This window comes from Ascaphus truei, chromosome 11, assembly GCF_040206685.1.
Source record: "Ascaphus truei isolate aAscTru1 chromosome 11, aAscTru1.hap1, whole genome shotgun sequence".
NCBI lineage: Eukaryota > Metazoa > Chordata > Amphibia > Anura > Ascaphidae > Ascaphus > Ascaphus truei.
Window position 1 is genome coordinate 48,698,446 of NC_134493.1, and position 16,913 is coordinate 48,715,358.

The 16,913-nt window shown below is 46.9% G+C and overlaps 1 protein-coding gene across 9 annotated transcripts in view; it reads left to right on the top strand.

Annotated features, from left to right (window-relative positions):
• SNX29 (sorting nexin 29) overlaps window positions 1-16,913 on the top strand; it is a 287,808-nt gene that overhangs the window by 134,768 nt on the left and 136,127 nt on the right. The gene's annotated exons all lie outside the window — the stretch shown is intronic.

Here is a 16,913-nt window from a genome sequence, read left to right on the forward strand (position 1 = left end):
ACTGACTGGGGGGGTTACTGACAGGGGGGGACCTGTGGTATCACACACATACACATACTCCCATACACACACACATACACATTCTTACACACACAGGGGAGGAAAGTCCGCGACCAGCACCACGCAAATCCCCCACCCACCTGCGCCCATCTCCCGCTCGTTTGGGGGGGGGGGGGGATGTCGGCCCTCACCACGTGCCTCCCATGCGTCCCCTACCTTCATGATGGCGCAGCCGCCGCATGAGGAGGGGGGATGTCGGCCTGCCCCCCTCCCCCCCCCCACGAGCTTCATGCCGCCGCGGGCTGGGGGGGAAGAAGCAGCCTGCAGCTTGGCCGTGCACTGTGACATGCCGGCGAGGGGAGCAGGGCAGTGGCGGCCACGGCGGGGCTGACTGTCACCTGGGGCGCCCAGTGGGGGATACCTCGCCACGTGCCTCCCACCCACCCTGCTGATTGGGGGGGGGGGGGATGTCGGCCTGCCCCCCAATCAGCAGGATGGGTGGGAGGCACGTGGCGAGGTATCCCCCACTGGGCGCCCCAGGTGACAGTCAGCCCCGCCGTGGCCGCCACTGCCCTGCTCCCCTCGCCGGCATGTCACAGTGCACGGCCAAGCTGCAGGCTGCTTCTTCCCCCCCAGCCCGCGGCGGCATGAAGCTCGTGGGGGGGGGAGGGGGCAGGCCGACATCCCCCCTCCTCATGCGGCGGCTGCGCCATCATGAAGGTAGGGGACGCATGGGAGGCACGTGGTGAGGGCCGAGCCCCCCCCCCCGCAAGCCAACCGGGCTGCAGCAGCGGGGACCTCCCGCCCCTGACATCGATCGGTGGATCGAGGGGAAGGGGACAGGAGGAGGGGGAAGGGGACAGGAGCAGGAAGGGAGCAGGAGGAGGGGACAGGGGACAGGAGGAGGGGACAGGAGCAGGGGACAGGAGGAGGGGAATGGGACAGGAGCAGGGGACAGGAGAGCTTCCGCAGTGGGGAGTAGGGAGCCATGTGGGGACCAGGGGGATCGCAGGGAAGGAGCAGAGGGGCCGCAGCATGGAGAGTACTTACCCTCCAACAGAGCTCCAGGCAGAATGGCCGCTCGTTGTGGGCGGGCTCATATAGAGCCTGGCCGCGCGCCCACAAAGCCTGGAGCGCGCACCAATCAGGAGTCAGGTAGGGGAGTTTTTTTTTTTTCAGCGCGAGCAGGGAAATTTCAGCGCGAACGGGGGAATTTAAAAAAAAAAACACGTGTGCTGCTTGGGCCAATATTTACTCGCCCGGGGGTTAAATCCACCCGCCCCGGGCGAGTAAATGTATACAATTGTCGAACACTGATTATATATATCATTTTTTTTTTACATATATTACAAATAAAGCATCTTTAATCCTGATTAAGTTCTAGTTTGTACAATAATTGTATGTACCAACATTTGAAAGTATGCATCATAGATTTCGTGCAGCTTTCTAATACGCCTTGACATACAGATATAGTAAGACTTGCTATTCATGGTGTGGCAGACCAACATGCTGAAATCCATGGCACCATAAATAGTACGTTTTGTGGCTCCTGAAGATTATCCCTCTGCGGGTCCCTTTTTCTGATTGGGACCCCCGCATCGTTAATGTTTCACTTGATGCGCCATCAAGAAACCAGTCCTACCCTTTTAGGTGAGCTGCGCAGCTGTGTTCATCTCAGTCCCAGAATATGGGACTACAATCATGAGGGGGACTATAGGTCCATATTTGGTCATTTATGTCATCAAGGGTGCTGGACAGTGTTAAATTGAACTAAGGGCATGGTGCCTTTTGCATCACCCTAAAGCCATAATTCTCACTGAAACATGGCTAACTCCTAAAACCCTTAATGCAAGTATCTATATTCAGGATATTCTATTTCTAGGAAACATAGGTCAAAGAGAGGAGGAGAGTGTTATTTTGTATTGAAGCCACTTTACACTTCAAAAGTGCCCCACTGCCCCTCTCCCGCCAAGCTCATCTTCTTTTGAAATCCTAGTTCGTAAAATGTGCCTCCCTTTCTCTAAGCCGATTTTTATTGCTGGTATCTACAGTACCATTCCCTTAAGCCCCCACTACAATCACTGGCTGATATCACTCAATTTCTTGTTACAATTTCGTCTCAATGTGTAGAGTGAGCTGTTTGTTCTTGGGGATTTCAACCTCAATTGGCTTAACCCTAAACCAGTAAAATACAGATACCACTCAACTCACTGAAGTTAACTCAACAAATTTCCTAACCCAACCCAAAATCTGGCAACCATTCCTTACTAGACTGGATTCTATCCTCCTGTCCAAACAGAATCCAAGCCTCTAGCATCCTACCTGACATTTTCAGTGACGATACAACAGTGTACTGTGTAAGGAAAATCAGACCACCCCAATCAAGCCATAAAGTTCTACTCACTAGAACATTTAGAATCTTTAACCCACAAAAGTTTCTTGCTAATCTTACCAACTGCCCTTGGTATAGCATTAACCTGATACCGAGTCTGTGCTTGATTATTTCCAAACAGAGTTCTTAAAACTCTGTGATACCCATGCCCCACTACGCAGAATAAGAGTACGGGGGCCTGCCTTACTCGGGTTACAACCAACTTTATTGCACTTTACCATTTTAGGAATGCCTTGTAGAAAAGATATAAAGTAACGGTCACTATCAAGGATCTTAATAACTACAGATGCCTGCAGAATATGTGCACAAGGCAACAAGACTAGCAGAATCCCAATATTACTCTGACAATCTTAATCAAAATACATCAAATCCAGCAAACTTCTGGAAGGAAAGACAAAAAGTCCTAGTGCTACATTCAGCTTGGCAAATTAAACAGATTAGGTATTTAACTATATATCTTCTCATAAGCAACGGTTATTTAGTTAAGTTCTTTGGCTAAAGTTTTTTAAGTCTACATCTATATCATGGTATGGCCCTTCTGTAGGCCCTAACACTGCTGCACCTGCAAAAAGCTCTCATTTATGTAAGCTTAAAATACTTTAGCCAAAGAATTGAACTAAGTGACCCTTGCGTATGAGAAGATAGACGGATAAGTATTTAACTACAGTCATTCCCCGCATTAACGTACACAATGGGTCCAGAGCATGTATGTAAAGCGAAAATGTACTTAAAGTGAAGCACTACCTCTTTCCCACTTATCGATGCATGTACTGTACTGCAATCGTCATACACGTGCATAACTGATGTAAATAACGCATTTGTAACAGGCTCTATAGTCTCCCCGCTTGCGCACAGCTTCGGTACAGGTAGGGATCCGGTATTGCTGTTCAGGACGTGCCGACAGGCACATGCGTGAGCTGCCGTTTGCCTATTGGGCGATTATGTCCTTACTCGCGAGTGAACTTAAAGTGAGTGTCCTTAAACTGGGGTATACCTGTATAATTTGTCAAGTTGGATGTAGCATTAGATCTTTTTTGTCTTTTTTGTTCTATACATTTCACAATCCTAGTTGCACTCCTGTTGACACAAATATATATACATGGGTTGAGAAAAAGTTTGTGAGACACATAGGATTTTCACATATTTCAAACCTATAATGTTATTAGATCTTAATCTAAGTCATAATAATAGACAAAGATAACCGGATCAAACAAATGATACAAAGCATGATGCCTTTTTCAACATTTATTTATCCACAAATGATTAAACATTCAATATCCATGTGTGAAAAAGTATGTGAACCTTTAGATTCAGTAGCTGGTGGCACCCCCTTGAGCAGCAATAGCTTCAACTATGCGTTTCCTGTCAGTGCTGCTCAGTCTCGCACATCGGTTTTGAGGAATTTTGGCCCATTCCTCCTTACAGAACTGCTTCAATTCAGTGACATTTGAGGGTTTCCTTGCATGGACAGCTCGCTTCAGGTCCTGCCACCGCATTTTGATAGGGTTTAGGTCCGGACTTTGACTAAGCCATTCTAAAACGCGGAATTTCTTTTTCTGCAGCCATTCTTTTGTAGATCTGCTTGTTTGTTTAGGATGATTGTCTTGTCTCACTTTCGCATCAGCTCCAGTTCACGGAATGATGGCCTGATATTCTCCTCTAAAATCTTCTGCTACAATCAGAATTCATAGTTGTGTCAATGATGGCAAGCTGTTCAGGTCCTCAGGCAGCAAAGCAGCCCCAAACCATCACACTCCCACCACCATGCTTGACGGTTGGGATAAGGTTCTTCTGTTCGAACGCAGTTTTGGTTTTCATCAAACATAACCGTTCTCATTGAGGCCAAAACGTTCTACCATTCATTTGTCTGTACAGAGAACATTGTTCCAGGATTCTTGTGGATCATCTATGTTCTCTTTGGCGAAATTAAGACGGCAACAATGTTCTTTTTCGAGAAGTGGTTTCCTCCTGGCTATCCTTCCATGAACACCGTTCTTGTTCAGTCTTTTTCTGATAGTTGAGTCATGAACACTCACCTTAGCCGTGGCGAGAGTGGCCTGCAGCTCCTTCGATGTTACTCTGGGGTTCTTTGTGACTTCCTGGATGATTTGCCGGTTTGTTCTTGGAGGGATTTTGGTTGGACGATCACTCCTGGGTAGAGTGACTGTAGTCTTGAACTTTCTCCATTTGTCTTACAGTGGATTGATGAAGACCCAAATCCTTAGAAATGGGTTTGTAACCCTTTCTAGACTGATAAGCATCAATGGTGATTGTGGGGGAATGAACCCCGTATTGTCCGGTGCTTCCAATGATCCACAAGTAAATCTGGGTGTATATAAGCAATGTCTGACTTTTTCCATGTAAGAACAAGAATGGCCGCTACACAGACATGAAGATCCTGTGTGAGGGGACCGGCAACAAAAGCAGCATACGGCAAGATAAGGAATAAAACCTGGGTGGGGGGCTGTTGCACAGGGAAAGGTATAGAGACAGGGAAAGAGGCAACCATAAGCTACCCCTCCCGTGTACTCACGATACTGTCACCTGCTGCCCTGAACCAACCCGGTGTGTTCACTGCCTCTGCCTGGCCGGTCCCGTCTCCTCGGGCGTCGCGCTGGTATGTGACGTCATCCCCGAGGGCCAACAGCTATGCTGTGGTTGATTGAAGCCTGCACTGCCAAATCAGCGATCCTGGGTAGCCCTGGAACGAATACGAGGGGCGGATCCAAGCGCAGTCATCAGGAAGGGGAAGTGAAGACCAGCTCCCAGCTCCGTGTAGTAGCCTGCGTGCTCCACCAAGGATTTGCAATAAAGATTTTTTGTGGTGTATAGGTGGTCACTGCAACAGGAACTCAGCCGCAAACGTGAACAGTTAAAATCAGCTTTATTAAACTAGATGCTGCGCATCACAGAGATCACTCTGACGCGTTTCGTTCCTGTATGGAACTTTATCAAAGTTGATAAAGTTCCATACAGGAACGAAACGCGTCAGAGTGATCTCTGTGATGCGCAGCATCTAGTTTAATAAAGCTGATTTTAACTGTTCACGTTTGCGGCTGAGTTCCTGTTGCAGTGACCACCTATACACCACAAAAAATCTGATAAGCATCAATAACTGCTTTTATGAGGTCCTCAGATTTTTTTTTTTTTTTTTTTTTTCAACAAAAGTTTTTATTAAGCACTTGATACATGCATACAACAATCTTTCAACCCATTGTCTGGGAAATCAGTATTCACAGCACTTGATTTAGGTAACATCATTAATAACTGTACAGACATACCGACTTACAACAAGAGGGGGGGGGGGCTGCAGTCTGGAGATTCTCTTTCAAGAAGTCTATATCGCTGGTCCTACTTATGGGGGATCTGCGCGGGTGTGTATTTGCATCCTTAGCCCATGCTCCGGCCTGTTTGTAGTCGGCCCTACCGGTCTTGTGCTACCTATTGTCAGTTCTGGTCCATCCAAGGAGAATGCATTTCTTATTATCAAAGCAGTATAGTAGTGGCATCTATCCCTGGGATATCTGTTTGGGCCAGCCAGGGCGCCCACACTTTGAGGAAGTTTGTGCCGGTGTCATTTACCATGCTCGTCAGCTGTTCCATCAGGCAAACGTACCAGATTCGGTTCCGAATTTTTGGGATGTTGGGTACTTCTGGTTGCTTCCATAATGCTGCGATCTCGCACCTCAGGGCCATGGCAAAATGTGCAATCAATTTATGGTCAGATCTGTTTAGGCCCCTGGTGCGCCTTCCCAACAGGAGCAGCCAGGGGTCCAGAGGGACCTCGCGGCCAAGCAGTCTTCAGCCAGCTTCTAATGTCTTCCCAGATCGGGGCCACCTTGGTGCAACCCCACAGCATATGCAGCAGGTCTGCCTGCTCCCCACATTGTTTTGGGCACACGGGGGGGTAGTCCTTGACAAACTTAGCCAATCTTTTCGGGGTAAGATACCACCTCATGAGGACCTTATATGCATTCTCCTTCAATGTGGTGCAGATAGAGCGCTTTGCCGCTGCCAGAACTATAGTGTCCCAGTCCTCGTCCTCTAATGTCTTCCCTAAGTCTTCCTCCCATCTAATCCTGTAATTCAATTTGATGTCACTGTCTTTAGCAGGACACACCACCTCTCTGTAAACTTCAGATATAAGTCCCTTTGTACCTGTCCCTCTGGTACATAGCTGCTCAAACTTAGTAAGCCTGGGGCGTTTTGGGATTTTATTGTAAAATGCTCAGATCTGGAGGTATCTAAATAATTGGGAGTTTGGTATACCTTTTTCGGATTTCAGTTGTTCAAAAGATTTGATTGATATTCTACCCTCCAGATGTAAGAGCCTTGTGAGGCCTTTCTGTTTCCAGATTGTGAAGTCCTTACTCAACAGACCAGGAGCGAAATCAGGGTTCCCCAAGATTGGGGTCAACAAGGAGTGCTGCCCTGTAAGAGCATATTTATATCTGCTGCTCTCCCACACCGACAAAGGGCTGCCCAGCGCGGAAAGCGGTTCACTAATGTTCTTGAACACTTTTTTCGGAAGCCAAATTATGTCCTGCAGCTCTACTGGAGCGCAGCAGGCCTTTTCCAGTTCTACCCATCGTTGTAGGCTAGGATGAGTATGCCAGAGAGTAATTTGGGACAATTGGGCCACTCTAAAGTATGAGAACAAGCAGGGTACCCCCAGCCCCCCCCTAGTCGTGGGTCGGACTAACGTACTTAATTTTATACGTGCAGTTTTATTAGCCCAGATGAATTTTACCATAGAGGACTGCAGCCGAAGGATGTCGTCTCTTACCAACTGTATGGGTAATGTTTGAAATAAGTACAAAATTCTAGGGAGAAAATTCATTTTGACACTCTGGATTCTACCTATCCAGGATATGCCGCTACCTGACCACCTTTTGAAATCCTCCTTCAGGGTCCTAATTAGTCTGGGGTAATTTGCCTTGTACAAGTCTTTATAGTTCCTCGTAACATTGACCCCTAGGTATTTAATCTGGGTGGCTTGCCATTTGAAGTTGAAATTTATCTCTAATAGTTTTGCTGTGGGCTTAGGCAAGTTTATGTTTAGGGCTTCTGATTTTGTTTGGTTAATTTTGAACCCGGATAATTTGTTGAATACCCCTAGTAGACTAAAGACATTTGGCAGAGAGGTGAGGGGCCGTGACAATGTTAAAATAACATCATCTACATACAGGGCCACTTTATGTGACTGTTCTCCAATCCGAATTCCTGCTATGTTGGAACTAAGTCGGATATGCGCTGCTAAGGGCTCGATGCAAAGTGCAAAGAGGAGTGGAGACAGGGGGCATCCCTGTCTGGTGCCACTCTTTATCTGGAATTCCTCCGACAGGAAGCCCTGATGCCTAACTCTCGCCGTCGGACCCCGATACAGAGTCAAAATGGCGCCCATCATTCTCTCTCCAAAGCCCATCTGCTCCAGCGTCGCTTTCATGTAGGGCCAATCTACTCTATCAAAAGCTTTTTCGGCGTCTAGACTCAATACCAGAGACAGGATATTTTTCCTCTGTGCCAAATCTATTAGATCTATGATCCGCCTGGTATTGTCTGACGCCTGTCTACCACAAATGAACCCTACTTGATCAGGGTAGACCAGCCTCAGCATAACCTGATTAAGACGGTTAGCCAATAATTTGGAAAATATCTTAGTATCCGAATTAATGAGGGAAATGGGTCTGTAACTTTTACAATCCGCTGGGTCCTTCCCTTGTTTGTGGATAACCGATATGGACGCTTGCAGCATTGGGCCCGGGATAGGGGCACCCTCTAGAAATGTGTTATATAGTTTTAGTAACTGGGGGGCCAAAATTTTCCTAAATTTTTTATAGTAGAGATTAGTGAAGCCATCTGGGCCAGGGGCTTTAGATGCCTTAAGTGACTTTAATACCTCCGTCAGCTCCTCCATCGAGAAGTCTTCCTGTAGCGCCTCCCTCTCCTCTCTGCTTAAGCTAGGTAGTTTAGCCCCTTCCAGGAATGTCTTTAAGTGCTTACTAGTGTTTGGGCCCTGCGTGACTTTAGCTCCATCATAGAGTTTTTCATAGTAATTTTTGAATTCCGCTACTATGAGTTTGGGGTCCGATGTGAGATCCCCCCTTTCGTTTCTAATTGCCTGAATGTGGAAATTTTGGGCTCTAGAATTGAGTTTTCTGGCAAGGGGAGTATCCGGCTTGTTCGCCTTCTCATAAAATTTCCGCTTAGTCCAAGACAGCTCCCTCTCAGCTCGGGAGGCCAGCAGCAAATTTAGCTTAGTTTTGGTGTCTAGCAGTGTCTTTAACGATGCCGCTTGTTTCTTATCTTTATGTAAGGAGGACAGGACGGATAATTCAGTTTGTAATTGATTAATTTTCTGTTCCGTCTCCTTTTTACACCTGCTTGCTAGCCCGATGAGTACTCCTCTCAGAGTTGCCTTATGGGCCTCCCAAAGGATAGATTGTGAAGTGACACTGCCGGCGTTCTCCTTGAAATAATCCCTGATGCTATTTCCCACGCTCAGTTCAATCTCAGGGATTTTAAGCAAAAGTTCGTTAAGTTTCCAATTCGCTCGTGGTCTGTCCAGTCTATAGTCAAAGCACCCGCAGCTCAATAGGCGCATGATCCGACCATGAAATATCATGGATACCCGTATGGGCGATCTGAGAAACCATTCTGTTAGACACAAAGAGGTAGTCTATCCTGCTATACCTATCGTGTGGGTGGGAGTAGAAGGTGAACCCTTTTTCACCCTGATGCTGTTCTCGCCAAATATCTGTGAGGCTATTCTCCTGTAGCCCCTGAAGCCACGCAGAGCGCGCCCTCGGTTTCTTATGTCCACCTGGTGTACATCTATCGAGGGTCGGGTTCAGCGTTTGGTTGAAGTCCCCGCCCATCACTACCCCTCCCCTCGACAGGTTTTTGAGTACTGAAAAATTTGGTCATAAAGGCCTCTTCCTGTTCACTTGGTGCGTACACTGTCGCTAGGGTAATAGACTGCCCCTGCATGTCCCCCACCACAATCAGGAATCTGCCATTCTTATCTCTCCTAGTGTGGGTGACAGTCAGGGGCAGGCGATTGTGAATGAGGATCGCCACCCCTCTTCGCTTATTATTGGCCGAGGCTACGTACCACTGTCTATATCTGCCGTCAATGTATTTTGGCGAGCTATTTTTTGAGAAGTGTGTCTCCTGGAGCATGAGGATGTCAGGGTCCGATCTACGGTAGTCCGTCATGGCTAGTTTTCTTTTTTGCGGACTGTCAAACCCCTTAACATTGTGGGAAATGATTATTATGTTCCTACCCATTTGTCACACCTGTGGATTCTGAATAGCAGACCCTTCGGCTGCACGAGTCTGTCCTGTTTAAGGAACTTGATGTCTGCGACTTCCTCTTTGTTCTGAGGTACCTGGACTGCCAAGGGAAACAAATATAGGAGCACACATAAGGGAAACACAACAAATAAAACAATGCTGGTGGATGTGCGGGAGTGAACTCCCGTCATCCCCCAGTCTGCCCCTCTCGGGCGTTCAGCCTGGGCATCCTCCAGGGCGTACTTCTGCCCTTCCTGCTTGCCCATCCCGGCTGTCCCGGAGAGGACTTTAATGAGCCAACTGGGGCTGAGCTCCCAGTCGCCCATGCGGAGTCCCATGGTGATGGCAGGCGTGGATCCCTACCCCCCCCCCCCTCCACCTCTTAACGTAATCTACCTAGCAAAACATAACTGTAACTCTCTTATTAAACAACTTCTCTCTTCCTTCGTTAACTGGTGTCTCTCCCTCCTTCTTTCGCAGATAAACCTTCCCACTGTTGTGTACCTGTCTCCCTTATTCCCCTAGGCTGGTGCAATCCTCACCTAAACGTGCCCTTAGACTCAGCTCACCCACTGCACTGCTATCTCGCCTCCACTCTTTTGTTTCCGGCTACTCTCCCCTCTGTTCAGCAGAGACCTGCCTATTTTCTTTTTTCTGGGGTTTTTCTATATAGGCCCTTCGTCGTGACACTAGTCGGCCCACTAAGAGTCTAGCCTCGCTGTCGTCCTGTGCCTCACCAGCCCCGACCCTACCTAGCCCCTATCTCTTGTTCTGACTATGCGTGGACCGGCCTTGCTAACTCCGCTTGCGAGTGCGTATTCCATCTCCCTGACCCCCTCCGGCGAGTAATTTCTCCTTGCTTAAATCCCGGGCGTTTTGAGTCCCTAGGGCATTGCCCTCCGGTCCCTCTGCCTTTTCTGTCCCCCGGAAGTGACGTCCTGTCGGCTCCCCGTCGCGTACGTCCGCCGTCAGCTCCGCTACCACCTGCAAGATGGCCGCCGGCGAACATCCGGTGACGCACTTCTGGTCCTCGTCATTTTGGGGCCGGATGCTCCTTGGCTCAGGCGCTTTCTCCCTCCGCTCTCCCGCCATCACCTCTGCTGTATCCGCGTTCTTCCCTCGTGGCGTCCACTCAGCCATGTTGCTCCTTCTGCATTTCAGCGCCATCTTTTCCTGGGGGGTCGATCTTTTTGGAGCCTCATCTGCCCATAAGTCCTGAATGTTTCAGCTGCCCGACTGCCCTCAAGCCGCTCCCTTGACCTTCCAACAGTGTGGGATTACCACTCCTTGGTGTGTGTGGGAGACCTTCCGTGGTACATGCGGGGGGGGGGAGGTGCATAAACTTTAAACTTTAATTCGAACTTGGCAAAAAAGAGGAAACCCTCAGGAACATTGAGGGACTGGAAATTCTCCAACACTGGGGTCCGGCGCTTCACTCTTTGTCCGCGTCTGCCGTGTCCCGGTTAGCTGTGCGGCCCCGTGCCGTTTGCCATTCCTCTTCTGAGGCTGGACCTCGGCGGGGACTTGCGGAGGGGCCCTCCTTAATCCCCAGCTTTTGGAGGAAGGTCTCACTCTCCTCAATGTCACAGATGGAGGTGGCCCTCCGGTTCTTAATGACCATCAGGCCGAACGGGAAGGTCCACCTGTACCTGGTCGCCCTTTCTCTCAGTATCCGCGTTACTGGCTGTAACTTGTGTCTTCTGGCAAGGGTGACTGGGGACAGATCTTGAAAGATTTGCAAGGCAGCATTTTCGAATTTGCAGGCGGTCTCCGAGCGCGTTTTCTGAAACACCGCTTCCATGGCCTTAAAATAGTGCAGGCGGGCTATAACATCTCTGGATGATTCCGACGCCGCCGGTCTGCTCTGTAGCGCACGGTGGCACCGATCGATCATAAGCTCCGATTCTGGCCTCTCAGGGAGCAGGGTCGTGAGCCATCTAGTGACACAGCCCTCCACATCCTCCACATCCTCTACCTCCTCCGGGATGCCGCGGATCCGAATGTTATTCCGGCGATCCCTGTTCTCCGCGTCCTCTTGGCGATCTGCCAGTTCGTTGATTTGGGACTGGAGGTATGTTGATCTCTTATCATTTTTTTGTTGTTTTTCGTCGCTGCCACCATTTTTTCCTCAAGAGCCCCAGTACGCTCCCCTACACCCTGCACCTCTTTGCGTAGTTCCTGTATCTCTTTATGGAACATGGACTTCATGTCATTATAGAGGCGGTCAAAGTCACATTGCCTAACTGGCAATTGTTCTGGCACTTCGGCCGGGTCCCCCTCCCTGTCGGAGTCCGATCCCGCGGCCGAGCTAGCTGTGGCATCTGCCTCCGCTCCCCTAGCTGCTGCCCGGTTCAAATATCTCCTCATGTCAGTGTTTATTTTCTTTTTGGTCGATGGAGGGGCCATCCTGGAGTGTTTATACACCGTGCTAGGATGTTGTGAAGGCGAAAGTTGTACTTTTTTCTCACTGTTTTGCTGCTTTTAAAGTGAAGGAGGATGGAGCTCACAGACTATGCAGCCATCCACTTCACCATCCAAAATGGCCTCCTCCAGAGATATCTTTTTATAGTGGCATTACTTGTGTCCACAGACCTGTGTGGTGAAGACCAAACTCACAAAGGTTCTGATCTTCATATAGGGTGGGGCCTCCGAAACTAATTATTTAAACACCTTATTCTAATTATCTCCTTCATTTTAGCTGATGGTACCAGGATTTCACTTACGTTTTCACATACCCTGACTTCATTACCCATGGTTTGTCTAATTCATACATCATTTTGTTTCAAAAGACATGGAATTGGTTAATATAAACTCTTTTGAATATTTAAGAAAAGACTGGTTTTGATTCAAGACTGTTATCATGTAAAATTTATGAATTTTCCATAATTATCATTGCAGTTCACAACGTTTTTCTCGCCACTGTATAATGTGGTGGGTTTGGGTTACGAGTTTATAAGGGGTGTGTGTGTTTTGTAAATTTCAAACTTCTGGAACGTCATCAAGCAGCAAGGGTGTAGAGGAGCACAGCAACGTTTCCTGGCAGCATACCAGCTAGTGGACCGCCAAAATCAGGGTAACTCCAGACAGGGAATAGTATTAAAAGGATACTTTAATGGTCAGTATATAGACAGCAATGGTAGGGACGCACCTACGCGTTTCGTCCGTAAAGGACTTTCTCAAGGTGTAACTAGAGGTTCATAAGTGCATCCTTATATTCATTAACCTTTTCGCGCCAAAATCGCGGCATCCGTGACGTCATCTCCATGCGACTGATGGTCCCGTCGCTGCTGTGATGCGAGCCAGACTCCTAACTCACGCCCAGAATGGAGAAGACGAACACAAACGCCGCGATTGGCTGAGAAGGCAATACAATTGAATGTTAAAACTTTAATCAAAAAAAACTACATCAAACACATAATAGTACACTGACAATTCATGTAGACAAAACCAATGGATAGAAGACTGAGCCTGTCCTCTTAGAAAGAGAGGAGGACAGACAAGAGCAATCAATAACAAGTGAAAGAAATGAAAAACATGAAAAAACATGAAAAAAATAGCTGTGCTCCTCTACACCCTTGCTGCTTGTATGTACCCTGAGAGGATTGCACGCTGGATCGGAACCACCCTTCAAGGACACCACCAAGGAAGGTAAAGGGCTTATGCCCCTCATACTATTACCTCCCAGTGCTGGACTGACTAATATATTTCCCCCAGGGTGGTATATACCATTATAGGAGACGTATTTTGGGGTACCCGCGTGGGCACCACCAGGCCTCTGGTTTTTCACCCTGGGATGTTATTGATGGATTATTCTACATGTCCTTGAACTTGGATCCAATATGATATATATCATTTATGAGCTATCTATGGTGAAGCACCATTATACACTACTTACTTGGAATGTCATCAACAATATATTCCAGCCTTCTAGCCACCAACAATCATCTAATACCAAAAAGGATGTTACTTCTCTGACAAATCCCACTGACATTGCAAACACCTACAATGAAAAAAAATGTGGGGTGTGCTACTTCCTTTCTATCAACCCCAGCTACAAACATGAAGCTCAGCCTGGGAGAACCGCTATAGCCCCACCCTCTCCCAACAGTATCTGAAGAGGAGATTCCACAAGCACTCCTGATATTAAAACTAAACCGTCAATGTGAACTTGACCTACTGCAATCAAAGTTCCTACAAATCAATGCCCCGGCTATTGCCATACTGCTTGCCTTACTTATCAACTCTGTTTTGTCTACAGGCCATATCCCAAAGACCTGGAAACTGCCATAGTAGTCCCAATGTTCAAAAGTGGGGACAAAAACACTGTCTCCAACTACAGGCCAAACTCTCTTCTCCCAACACTATCCAAAGTCATGGGAAAATGTGTCCTCTCCCAATTAAGCGATTACTATACCAAGACAAATTTCCTTGGCCTACTCAAATCTGGCTTTGGCCAAAACACTTCACGGTAACTATCCTCAACATTTTTGCTGTGAGATCTCATGTGGAATGGAAGTCGGGCAACTTACTGGTGCAATATTCCTAGATTTTGCAAAGGCTTTTAATGCTGTTGATCATGTTATCTTGTTAAACAAACTTTAGTGCTCTAGAATAGGGGAGCACAAAGTAAACTGGTCTCATGCCTACCTATCGGGTAGATTCCATTATGTGTCTATCTCGACCTCTAACTCGAACCCCTTAGATGTGACCTGTGTGGTTCCGCCAGGCTCTGTTCTGGGGCACCTACTCTTTTCAGCCTTAATTAAGGATCTACCTACAGCTTGTAAGGGAGCATCAATGCACAGGTATGTGGATGACACAATCATATGTACACAGCGCTAGCCTCTCTGATCTTGGTCATATACTTCAATCTGATTTTTCAAGACTTGAAAACTGGATTTCCCAAAAACAAATTGTTTTTAAACATTGACAAAACTGTAATGCTAGTATTTGGGACTAAAGCTACATTTCGAAAGATACCAATGACAGAGCTACAGATCAAAGCCCAATCTTACACCATTCGAGGCCTTGTCACTAGTTTTAAATATCTGGGCATATGGCTTGACTCCCATTTTGATGCCCAGGACATACTTGAAAACGAGCGGTAACTCTCAATGTATTACTTCCTGGTAATACATTTTATAAATAAATTTACCATTTGTATTGCATAATGATACTCTGACTTCCAAAACCTATGTCAAACTAGGTGTACTTTATAGGAAAAAATCCTGCCTAAGCCCACTGGACAAAGTGCATTGCACAGCAAATGCTAATGCCAATTATAGGCTATAGGGGACATTGTATATGGTACAGCACCCCAAACTTACCTTAGCAAACTAAACACTGTCTATAACTTAATATGCCGCTATGTCCTACAATGTAACAAATACATACATCACTGCGAAATTCTCCAAGAGCTAGATTGTCCATCACTTGAGTCCAGGCGCAAAATACATGTTTCTTGTCTTCAAATACTTTCTGTACATGCTACTCGCCTATCTAGATTCTCCCCCCCCTACCACACGCAGCACTTACCTGAGATCTGACTCCAAAAGACTGTTCTCGGTCATAAGGTTCAACAAGGAATCCAGTCGCTCCTCCCCTGTTCATTTAATGTAATTTTGTATTGTGATCATAACTCTGTTCCCAGAACATACGTTAAAACGAGCGGTAACTCGCAATGTATTACTTCCTGGTAAAACATTTTTATAAATGGAAAATGAATGTCCTGTCCAGCCCCCTTGATGAAGTAAATGGCCGAATATAGTCCTATAGTATTCCCCATCATGATGTAGAGACCCATATTTGATCACCTACATCCTCCAGGGGGTTGAGAGAGACTGTTGACTGCTTCTTGCATTCAGGGCTGCTGGGGACGGCACACGGAGACTGGGATTGAAACAGAGAAATCAGTGCAGCTCATCTAAAAGGTTGGTATCGGTTTCTTGATGGCCCAACAGGATTAAGGCTGCGGGGTGCCCATTCAGGAGCAGAGACCCCGCAGTGTTAATCGTCCCGGGCCACTTACTGTTTTGGGGGCCGTGACCGCGCTCCGGTGTCCGAATGTGAAGGCGCCACCGAAAAGTCGTACTACATGTGTACAAATGTAGACCCTCTAATGTTCCAGGGAAAACAGACCGCAGCAATCCTCGGCTCCAGAGAAAGTAACCGCAGACACCCCGGTAACAAACACAGACCTTGCGGTGGCTACCACCTTCATGCTGTATATGCGGTCATTTCTAAATCCTTTATTTGGTAAATACATTCGGTCAGTTATTTGTTTAAAACTTCTGGCAATAGAAGAGACGTAACAAGGTTTAAACAATTATGATGGCACTCATGTTATATACTGTACATAACCGCTTATAAATGATTAATTTCCTTCGTTTATACAATATTGTGATGTATCAATGGAGCACAATGGCACGGACAGCTTATTTTATGCAGAACGACTGCTTCATGCTTCCATCTAATGAAGCGCATTCTACAAAAGTAACATTTTAGGATTAAAAAGGAAGTTGCTTAATTTAGATTTTGTGTTGTCTTATCTTTCCATAAAATGGAACATTCACGAACGACCATTGGAGATTTGCTAAAAACTTACCGAAAATTATCTTGCTTAAAAGTCAGCGGCCTTATCTCCGTCTTGCAGCAAACAGGATTAGTTGTTAATGAACTATATTGTACAGATGGGAAGATGGTGTTTTGGTTTTTATAATTCCCCGTTTGCAGTGCTGGAGGCTTCACATACTCCTTAAGCAATGTAGTGGCTTTAAACAGCAGACCATACCAAGAAGGGAAAGAATGCCAAGATTTGCAAAAGTGGTGTTACCCACGGCAAGTTTGCACCCAGGTAACTGGAGAAGTGATAGTGTGTAACAACTATACTATAGTTCAGTGAAGGAAAGAGCAAAATTCCGAGATTAGGGCATATTAACCCACTGCAGAATGCATTCAACGGCATTGTATAGAATGCCACTAATGAGAAAAATCAACCATTTAACCAGGTGGGTTATACTGTACTTGCTGCATTGTTACAAATCCACAACATTTTAAGGCTCTCCTTGAAAGAAATGAAGTGAAAGATCAGGGAGTTTCAGGCATGAGATTGCAAAGGTGAAGACTCTCTGTATATAATGGACCATATTTACTAAGCAGTCTGGTGCCATAAGATACCTGGTAAAGGGGACCGTAGGTGCGCTCACAATTACGGTGAAGAGCTGCT